Genomic DNA, 10,650 nt, shown 5'->3' on the forward strand with positions numbered 1-10,650 from the left:
TAGAGACCAAAAGAACAATTCAAAGGATCAATGAAACAAAGAGCTTGTTTTTCGAAAAGGTAAACAAGATTGATGGACCCTTAGCTAGACTCACCAAGAAACAAAGAGAGAGAACCCAAATACACAAAATCAAAAATGAAAGAGGAGAGGTAACAACTGACATCACAGAAATACAAAAGATCGTTAACAACTACTATGAACAATTATATGGCAACAAATTCAACAATCTAAGCGAATGGACAAATTTCTAGAAACACATAGTCTCCCAAACTGGATCAGGAAGAGATAGAAAACTTGAACAGACCAATAACAACAGAAGAAACTGAAAGATGTAATCAAGACTCTCCCAGCAAACAAAGGCCCAGGCCCGGATGGCTTCACGGGGGAGTTTTACTGAACATTCAAAGAAGAACTAATACCCATTCTCCTCAAACTATTTCAAAAAATTCAAGAAGAAGGAAGACTTCCAAACTCGTTTTATGAAGCCAGCATAATTCTAATTCCAAAACCAGAAAAAGACACAACAAAGAAAGAAAACTACAGGCCAATATCCATGATGAACATAGATGCCAAAATCCTGAACAAAATACTAGCAAATCGGATCCAGCAGTACACCAAAAAAATTATCCACCATGACCAAGTGGGATTCATCCCAGGGATGCAAGGTTGGTACAATATTCACAAATCAATCAACGTGCTACACCACATAAATAAAATGAAGAATAAAAACCACACGATCATATCACTAGATGCCGATAAAGCCTTCGACAAAATCCAGCAGCCATTTCTGATAAAAACGCTCAGCAGTGTGGGAATAGAGGGATCATATCTAGACATAATAAAGGCCATATATGAAAGACCTACAGCCAACATCATACTCAATGGGCAAAAACTAAAAGCATTTCCCTTAAGAACAGGAACAAGACAAGGATGCCCACTTTCACTACTCTTATTTAACACAGTACTGGAAGTCTTAGCCACAGCAATCAGACAGGAAGAAAAAATAAAAGGGATCCAAATTGGAAAGGAGGAAGTGAAACTGTCATTATTTGCAGATGACATGATATTATACATAGAAAACCCTGAAGACTCCATCAAAAATCTACTAGACTTAATAAATGAATTTGGCAAAGTAGCAGGATACAAAATTAACATAAAAAAATTGACCACATTCTTATACACCAATGATGAACTCACACAGAGAGAAACTAAGGAAACAATCCCATTTACATTTGCGGAAAAAAATTAAGATACCTACGAATAAACTTAACCAAAGAAATAAATATTCGCAGAAAAATACAGGTCATTGATAAAAGAAATAGAGGAAGATATAAAAAAGTGGAAGCACATACCCTGTTCATGGATTGGGAGAATTAACATCATTACATTGTCCACACTACCCAAAGCAATCTATAGATTCAACGCAATCCCCATCAAAATACCAACGGCATACTTCACAGAATTAGAACAATTACTTCAAAAGTTCATATGGAACCAAAAAAGGCCTCGAATAGCCACAGCAATCTTGAAAAGGAAGAACAAAGTTGGAGGGATCACATTATTAGATTTCAGGTTATACTACAAAGCCACTGTAATCAAAACAGCCTAGTACTGGCACAAGAACAGGCATATAGACCAGTGGAACAGAACAGAGAACCCAGAAATGGACCCAAGGCAATATGCTGAATTAATATTTGACAAAGGTGGCAAGAGCATACAGTGGAATAAGGACAGCCTCATTAATAAATGGTGCTGGGAAAATTGGACAGCTACTTACAGAAAAATAAAACTAGACCATCAACTTACACCCTACACAAGAATAAACTCAAAATGGATAAAAGACTTAAATGTGACTCATGAATTCATAAAAATCTTATAAAGGAACTGTAGGCAATAAATTTCAGACATCATACACAGCAGAATTTTCACTGATACATCAGCTAAGGCAATAGAAACAAAGGAGAAAATGAACACATGGGACTACATCAAACTCAAAAGCTTCTGCCCAGTGAAAGATACAATCATCAAAACGGAAAGGCTACCCACTGTATGGGAGAGCATAATTGCCAATGATACATCAGATAAGGGGTTAATTTCCAATAAATATAGAGTGCTAATACACCTGAACAAAGAAAGACAAACACCCAATTATAAAATGAGCAGACAAACTAAATAGACACCTCTCTAAACAGGACATACAAATGGCTAAGAGACATATGAAGAAATGGTCAACATCACTAATCCTCAGAGAGAAGCAAATTAAAACAACAATGCGGTATCACCTCACACCTGTCAGAATGGCTGCCATCAACAAATCATCAAACAACAAGTGTTGGCGAGGGTGTGGAGAAAAGGGGACTCTAGTGCACTGCTGGTGGGAATGCAGACTGGTGCAGCCACTTTGGAAAACAATAGGGTGTTACCTCAAAAAATTAAAAATTTAACTTCCATTTGACCCAGTCATCCCACTTCTAGGAATATACACTAAGAAGCCTGAAACACCAATCAGAAAGAATATGTGTACCCTCATGTTTGTAGCATCACTATTTACAATATCTAAGACATGGAAACAGCCCAAGCTTCCATCAGTAGACAAATGGATAAAAAAGCAGTGGTACATATACCCAATGGAGTACTATGCAGCTGTAAGAAAGAAAGATCTCTTGTCCTTTGAGACTTCATGGAGGGACCTGGAAAGTATCATCCTAAGCGAAACAAGCAAATCAGAGAAAGACAATTATCATATGATCTCACTTATTTGTTGAATATAATGAACATAACAGTCTGAGGAATGGGGTAGTCCCAGAGATGTGGAAGTGGGGTACAGACTGACAATCCCCAGAATAGGGGGTGGTGGGGAAGAGATAAACCACAGAACCTATATGCATGTATGCATGAACAATGGACATGGACAACAATGCTGGGGACAGGGCAGGGAGGGAGGGGGACGGGGGAATCAGTGGGGGGGGGGAGGAGAAACATCTGTAACAAAAATAAATAAATTAGTTAATAAAAAAAATAAATAAATAGTGTTGGTAAAATTGAACATCTACATGCAAAAAAATGAAACTAGACCACCAATTTACACCATTCACAAGAATAAACTGAAAATGGATAAGATACTTAGATGGGACTGGTGAATCCATAAAAATCCCAGAAGTAAATGTAGGCAACAAACTTTCACACATCATCGCAGGCAGAATTTTCACTGATACAATACCTAAGGCAAGAGAAACAAAGGAAAAAATTAATACATGGGGGGACTACATCAAACTAAAATGCTTCTGTGCAGCAAAAGAAACAACCATCAAAATGGAAAGGAACCCACTATATGGGAGAGCAAATTGACAATGATACATCAGATAAGGGGTTAATTTAAAAAATATGTACAGTACTCATATAACTCAACAAAAGAAGACAAATAACCCAATTAAAAAATGGGCAGAGGACCTAAAAAGACACCTCTCTAAATAAGACATTCAAATGGCTAAGAGATACATAAAAAAAATGCTCAACGTCATTAATCATCAGAGAGATGCAAATTAAAACGACTATGAGTTATCTCCTCACACCTGCCAGAATGGCTGCCATCAACAAATCATCAAACAACAAGTGCTGGCGAGGGTGTGGAAAAAAGGGGACCCTAGTACACTGCTGGTGGGAATGCAGACTGGTGCAGCCACTATGGAAAACAATATGGTGTTTCCTAGAATAATAAAAAATTAAACTGCCATTTGACCCACTGATCCCACTCCTCATAATACATCCTAAGAAGCCTGAAACACCAGTCAGAAAGAATATATGTACCCCTGTGTTCATAGCAGCGCTATTTACAATTGCTAAGATATTGAAACAGTGCAAGTGTCCATCTAGATGAGTAGCTATAAAAGCTGTGGTACATATACACAATGGAACACTATACAGCTGTAAGAAGGAAAGATCTCTTATCCTTTGAGATGACATGGAGGGACCTGGAGAATACTATGCTAAGCGAAATAAGCCAAGCAGAGAGAGACAACTACTATGTAATCTCACTTATTTGTGGAATATAATGAACAAAATAAGCTGTTGAACAAAATAGACCCAGAGACATAGAAAGCAATATGGTTCAGAATCACAAACCTCTGAGGTGGGGTGCTGCGGGGGATGGGGTGGGGTGGGTAAGATAAACCAAAGAACTTATATGCATATAAGCCTAACCAGTTGACATAGACAACAATGCTGCGGGGCAGAAGGCGGGATCATGAGGAGGATGTCTGGGGGGGGGGGGGGGAGGAGAAACATCTGTAACAAAAATAAATTATTTTTAAAAAGTAAATAAAATTTAAATAAATTAATTTAAAACTGCTGCACACTGCCCTGGCCGGTTTGGATCAGCGGTTAGAGTGTCGGCCCGTGGACCAATGATACCCGGGTTCGATTCTGGCCATGGGTACATACCTCGGTTGTGGTTTGTCCCAGGCCCTGTTCTGGGTCACACGGGAGGCAGTCGATGTGACACATCGATGTTTCTCTCTCGTCTCTTTGTCTCCCTCCCTTCTGCTCTGTCTAAAGATAAATGGAAAAATATCTTTGCCTGAGGATTAAAAAACAAAAAACAAAAAACTGCTGCACACATGGGACAAAGGCAGTGCTAAACCTCAGAAAAGAGGCTACCCCTGGTGGGGTACAGTAGGCCCATCTGATGAGAACTGGGCAAGGAGAACGGGAGAAACTGGTTGGCCGAAAGTCTTGGAATCAACAGGTACAGCTCTTTCTGTGTGTCAGTGGGAGTGAGGGTGGGGGTACTGTGTTCATCCTGACAAAGGGAGTCGAGTTAGGGAGGGACCTACAGCCAGGGCCAACCCCCATTCCTCCCAGACTGAGATTGTGGAAAGGAGTATGGACCTCTCATGGCAAAGGACCTGAAACTTGTTGTTGAGGCACTGCATGGCCACTGAAACAATGAAAGGCATAAACAGACACTGCAGGCACAGGGAAACAGAACCCCTACCCCTCATCGCCATGGCACTGCCCTAACCCTGCACCCTTCAGTGGGAAGAAGGTAGCCTCCCTCCACGGTGGTGGGAGGGGGACAATATAAGTCTGTTTACCCTGGACATAGACTCTGCTGTCTAAATTAGAGAGCATTACTTGAGGGCAGTCCTGTGCTCCAGGTGGTGGCTGCTTCTTTTCCTGCTGTGGTGGATAGAGAATTGGCCCCTGGTCACCTGAAAGAAAACACCAAATCCAGCTCCCAAGCCCAGGAGAAGGGCAGGAAGGGCCTAGCAGGATCTACAGTGAGGCAGCACCTCCCTCTGTGGACAAGTTGCCTCTGCTCTGTCCAGTATTACTGCCCTTCTCTCCAGGGTGACCTTCTCAGGAGCTATGGTTTCAGGCCAGCCCTATTTACACAGTTACCTAGGGGAAGAACTGTATGAGTTAGGAAGAGAGGGCTGGGAGCAAGACTGAGGTCCTGAGTGACAGAGCAAGGGCTTTCCCTCTGAAACCCCTCCCCATAAACCAAACCCTCCTGACTCAATCTGAGGGTGGAGCACTCTGGACTTTACTCTTCCTGGGCCATGGCCAAAAGCTGTGAATGTCCTGAAACTGGAAAGGTTTTTAATCTTGGAGTCTCCACTGTTGTATCCTCCAACATGTATGGACAGGCGAGATGGCTCTGGCCTGTTTGCTGGAAGCTAGAACATACATTTCTGACTAGTTAGGGGTGTGTGTGCATGCGCGTGTGTGTATGTGCAGAGGATGTGGTTAGGCAAGGAATAAATGAGAAGTAAAAACATAATCTATGCCCCCTCCTTCCCACCTCCACTCATAACCACCACTGTCCTTGTCAACCCCAACTCAATCCCAGCCCCTCCCTGGGAAGACATGTAAAACAACATGACACATATTAATCATTTGATACTATTAAAATGACCCAAACTTGGCATTCTAATGAGAACCTCAAAGGACAGAAGGAGCACATGAAAAGTGTTTGTGTTGGGGGTATGGATGGGGAAGAGGAAGAGGAAGACGGACTACTCTCTTTGCCCTTTGGGGTGGCTCTTTATTTGGATTGGTATCTTCTAGGCCCACCAGTTTGGACTTCCTCATCCCACTCAGCACTGGTTTCTTCCTGGAGTTGTGCTTGGGCTGTTTTGGCCCTGAATGGATCAAGGAACATTTCTCAGCATTCCTAAGCACTGGACAGCCAGAGATAGAAGGGATGGTTGCTGGTGCCCGGGCATACCCAGAGATATGAGCCTGGGATTTTCTCCCCAGGACAACTTTTGAGACATTGCAAGTCAGAGATTTCTTCTCTTGAGGCTCCTTCTTCCTACATGTGGCCCGAGGCAGGTGATAGGGCCTGTCTGCTCTCTTCCCACTGACCACACTTGCATTTTCTTAGCTGATGACTTGTTGTGTGAGGAGATATCCAACTCTCCAGCAAACTCCCCTTGTGTGGTTGCAGAGCTAATACGTGAGGAATGGAAGACAGCAAAGCACCCAGCCACCAAGGATGCCTTGTCTGGACGTGTCTCAAGAATCCTAGAAGCCACTGGACTTGACTTGGCTTCTATCTTTGAAGAAAATACTTACCCTCATGAGCTGTGTCCCAGGGAACTCATATGATGACAGGTCAGCGGGCTTCGGGTCTGAGGGTAGAAGGTTGGGTGAAGCCAGCACCTGGAGACCCACACTTATATTCAAATCTACTTTTGTCAGTCTCTTTTAGTTTCCCCAGTCATGACCTTCCCCAGATTTCTCAGACAGTCAACCCCCACTTTCCAGGGGTCCACTCACGCCCCCAACACTCGTCACCCTTCCCCCACCACTGTTCAGTCCCTTCATCCAGGCCACCCTCCACTCAGGCTGCCAGTATCCATGCCATCCCATGAGGACTCCCTCAGCTAGGCCACCATCACTTCCAACATGCCAGGCCCCCTCCCACTCAGGGTGTTCTACCTCCCACTCCTTGAAGACCCTGCACAGGATGTCCTCATCCCCACCATTACCCTCCCATATTCCCTGGGCCAAGACACTCTACAGAGTAGACACTTCATCATGGTGAAGGGAGCTCATGTCTGCAGAGAGTTTGGCAGCTGGTCAGGTAAGACCTCACCCTCACCACCTCCAGACTTTGAAACCTTCAGGGATGGATCCAAAGCTACATAAAAGCAACAGCAGTGCACACAGTGTTACAGCTCACCAATCAGTGTGCAAACCTGGCCTTTTCTTTGTGGACTCGCACCAGTGAGGGCCAAAGGTGCCAGCTGGATTGCTGGGAGATGAGCCATTGAAGAGGTGATTGTGTGGGGAGGGGAGCTGAATTCCAGGTTCCAAAGCTCTGGCCCAGTCTTTCTGGTGCCTCTGCCTCTGAGCCCCAGTTTCTCATCTCCAAAACTTCAAGTAGCAGCCCCTACCTCCTGGGCAAGTGAGGACTAAATATAGAGATGGATGGGAAGCATTCTAGGCCAGAAAATAACGGAAAGCATCTTTTCCCAATGGATGCTAACATCCTGCTAAGCAAATGAGCAGAGAATGCAAACAGGCAACAGGCAGGGTTGGAAAGCTCTTCTGCAAAGGGTCATATAGGTGTCAAAAATAATATCAACGCAGCCAATTTAAAATGGAGTCGCCTTGCCTCTTTTTTTCTATACAAATAATTTTATTACAAATTTGAATTTTTAAAGAACTGAAATGGTGCTAAATTTCATCTAAAAAGTGGGGGTGGGAGGTATCGGGGAACTTAGGCCACAGTAATGAAAGGATGAAGTACAATTTCTAGGTTTGATAGGTTCACCATATCGAAATCTTCAAGAATCCTATATGGAATATTAATTATTTACAAAAGCAGGGAAGGTTGTTCTCCACTTTCACAAATGAAACACAGTGGAAAACGCTGTTGTATATAGTCCCAATAAATAGTCTTGATTTCAACACTAACTAAACAAACAGGAAGGGTACTTGTGAGCACATCACAGTTAAGTCAGAAGTGATCTTTCACCTAGGTCTGATTTCAAGAGTATGACAGACAACAGGATGCAGCACCATAGATGCATCAGTTTTGGCTGTTAAACGATGGATTGTTTTGTTTTGTTTTTATTTTTATTTTTTATTAAGTAATTTTGTTACAGATGTTTCTCCTTTTTCCCCCACTGATTCCCCCTGCCCTTCCCCCCTGTCCTGTCCCCAGCTTTGTTGTCCATGTCCATTGTTCAGGCATACATGCATATAGGTTCTGTGGTTTATCTCACCCCCCCACACCCTCTTCTGGGGATTGTCAGTCTGTACCCCACTTCCACGTCTCTCTCTGGGACTACCCTATTCCTCAGCCTGTTATGTTCATTATATTCCAAAAATAAGTGAGATCATAGGATACTTGTCTTTCTCTGTTTGGCTTGTTTCACTTAGGATGATACTTTCCAGGTCCCTCCATGTCATCTCAAAGGATAAGAGATCTTTCTTTCTTACAACTGCGTAGTACTCCATCGTGTATATGTACCACAGCTTTTTATCCATTCGTCTACTGATGGACACTTGGGCTGTTTCCAGATCTTATCTATTGTTAATAGTGATGCTATGAACATGGGGGTACATATATTCTTTCTGATTGGTGTTTCAGGTTTCTTAGGGTAAATTCCTAGAAGTGGGATCACTGGTTCAAATGGAACGATAGATTGTTTTAAAAATTGAATTTTCTCCCTTACTTTTTGGTCGGTGAAGCTAGCAGTTGCTTGAGGAACTGTGGAAGAATGGCAAGGTCATGCGCATTTTTTCATGATAAAGCTCGGTTGCTTTATCACCTTGCCTCTTTTTGCCTCACATCTTTGGAATGTTAAAACAGGGAAAAATAACCTTTGGATAGGGCTTTGGGCAACCTTATGACCAAAAGAACTGTTTGCAAAAATAAGAAGAAAACAGATATTATGACTAGTGGACTAAAGAGTAAAAACACCATGGCATAAACTTCACCATGTTATGTTATCTGCAACAATAGAATGTCTCCTTTTTTTGGATGTAAATGTTCCCCTTACCTTTATCATAAATACCCTGTACCTTTGTCTCCTCATCATCACATTATTTGGGTTTCTGCCAGAATCAGTGCTTTCCTGAATAACTATTTTTTTTGAATCTCAAACATGTTCAAAACAACTTTAAAATGATAGTATAAAGTCAAAGTGTGTTTGGAAACTTAAAATGCACTCCTGAATAACTCATTGGTAAAAGAGCCAATAATGGTAGATTTTGTGAAATATTTAAAACTGAATGGCAATCAAAGGACTACATATCAAACTTACAGGAGGCAGATGTTCTCAGAGAGGAAGCCATAACCTTAAATGCATAAAATCATGAACGATGAATAGGGGAAATAGAAAGTCACTAGTAGAAGACCAGAGTCATAATTGCTGTCAGGATCCAGCAGTGGATGCTAAAATTAGTGAATGAAACATTGAAGAGAAATGGAATAGTTGCATAGCCTCAACTGTCACCCCTAAAATGTTTATTCATTACTGCAGTGGTTTTTAAGATACGTCCACAAATGGGGTAGTCCCAGAGACATGGAAGTGGGGTACAGACTGACAATCCCCAGAAGAGGGGGTGGTGGGGGAGAGATAAACCACAGAACTTATATGCATGTATGCATGAACAATGGACATGGACAACAAAGCTGGGGACAGGACAGGGGGGAAGGGCAGGGGGAATCAGTGGGGGAAAAAGGAGAAACATCTGTAACAAAAATTACTTAATAATAATAAAAAAAGATATGTCCACAAAGTCTTTGATACTCCTCCCTTCAGGAGATACAGCTTAGTTTTCCCTCCTTTGAGGGTGGGCCTGACTTAGTTAACCCCTTCAAAGGATTTGTTAAAAGAGAAAATAGTAACTTAATAGTGATTGATCTCTATGTACAGAGGTGTAGACAAAACCTGTGGGAAGATAAATACCAACATTATTTTCAGTGTCTCCTGGTGATGGAAATGTGTTGGATACTCCAGGCTCCTTCCAGTGTGTCTTCCCAGACATTTTGCAGGTAGGTCTTCAGATGTGATTTAGGTTGTTATAATCAGATGCAGTTAACAAGCCTTGGAGATTGAGTTACCTGGAAGGGAGTCAAGGTGTGGGCCATCTGGCTGGGGAAGATCATAGCAGACCAGCTGGTTGTGATGCTGGCAGCTGCCTGGGTGCAGTATGAGCAGCACTCACCTTGATAGCCCCACTCCGGTCGGCCATTTGTTTTGGGAAGATCAGGCTGCAGTTCATGTCTTCAGTTCTCCCAACAATCATATAAGCTTATTAAAGCTTCTGCAATAAACCTCTTTCTCCCTAAACTCACCAAAATGGATGTTTTCCCTGTGCAGCTAAACCCAGTCTTTACAGAAACGATGGTTACTTTTCCTATTTATCTTCAGTTATTTCGCTACCATGATTGAATGCATTGTGTTACTCATGGTTTCCTCTGGGCTAAAGTAAGAACGTGCTGATTTAATCCTAGATCTCAAGAAGTATCATGATCACCCCTCTTGCACTTTAGTCATCACCGTGGAAAAAAAAAAAAAAATCCTAATAGCCAGGTACCCTTGTGGCTCCAAAAGATTGAGAGACCTATAGAGTGGGCCATCTTTAGTTGCACAGTGTTTCATAGTATGGATGTACTGTAATTTATTT

At 42.2% G+C, this 10,650-nt stretch overlaps 1 pseudogene; it reads right to left on the bottom strand.

Annotated features, from left to right (window-relative positions):
• Window positions 1–5,545: 5,545 nt before the first annotated feature.
• LOC118635411 lies at window positions 5,546–10,245 on the bottom strand (annotated as a pseudogene).
• Window positions 10,246–10,650: the final 405 nt, after the last annotated feature.

This window comes from Molossus molossus, unplaced genomic scaffold (assembly GCF_014108415.1).
Source record: "Molossus molossus isolate mMolMol1 unplaced genomic scaffold, mMolMol1.p scaffold_m16_p_2, whole genome shotgun sequence".
Taxonomy (NCBI): domain Eukaryota; kingdom Metazoa; phylum Chordata; class Mammalia; order Chiroptera; family Molossidae; genus Molossus; species Molossus molossus.